We start from the raw sequence: 896 nt of genomic DNA on the forward strand, positions 1-896 counted from the left end.
AGCATTCCCAGCTGCCACCATCCAGGTGCCCATCCACGACGTCTACCAGACGTACTGAGACTGTCAGCAGAGGAGGATGGCGAAGAAACACACACACACACACTGAAGGAACACTTTACTATTTATGAAGAAAGAACCGTCTGCAAAAGAGTAAACGTTTGGCCTTTGGTAAACTGATGCAGAAAGTGAAGAATGTCATAGAAAAAAAAGGTGTTTGAAATATTTTCTATGCTTGAAGTTTTCACTAACTTTTTTAGGCTATTTTTAAAATTTAACATGCCTGTATTCATACATTTCCAAAGGACCTCAATGCATCCAGCCCACTGCTGACGTGCTTTTATACGCATTGTAGTGGGGTTGCATAGGGTCTTTTTTTTTTAGCAGTTATATTTTCAATATATTTGTGGTATGAAGGTTATTTTTTAGTAATTTCTGCACTCCAGAGATGTCTATTTTGTAGTGCCTTTAATAATATATCAGCTATATATTAAAAAGCACACCTGAGCAGCTAGGGAAAGTTTTAACAATATATTTTGAAGAATATATTCAATATTTAAAGAATACATACCTTAGGGTTTTTTTTGTTTTGTTTTGTTTTGTTTTTTAAGAAAAAAACAACAAGTATCTTATTTAAAAATTATACTGGAAAGTGCAATTTGAAAAATGTGCAAGACCTCTGCATTTTTGTGCTGGCATTAGTACAATCTGCTCGTTCTTATTTGAAATCACAAGTAACTACTAATATTGCCTGTTGGGGAGAAAGAGAAAAGATGCAAAAACCTCCTCACACATACCTCTTCACAGTGTGATTTGCAGGTTTGTCTTAAGCAAAGGAAAGGCTCCAAGTTTTCCTTAACAACTGGATTTTCTATTTATTGAAGCTACTTATAGTTGGA

The sequence above is a fragment of the Acanthisitta chloris genome, unplaced genomic scaffold, assembly GCF_000695815.1.
Source record: "Acanthisitta chloris isolate BGI_N310 unplaced genomic scaffold, ASM69581v1 scaffold16672, whole genome shotgun sequence".
NCBI lineage: Eukaryota > Metazoa > Chordata > Aves > Passeriformes > Acanthisittidae > Acanthisitta > Acanthisitta chloris.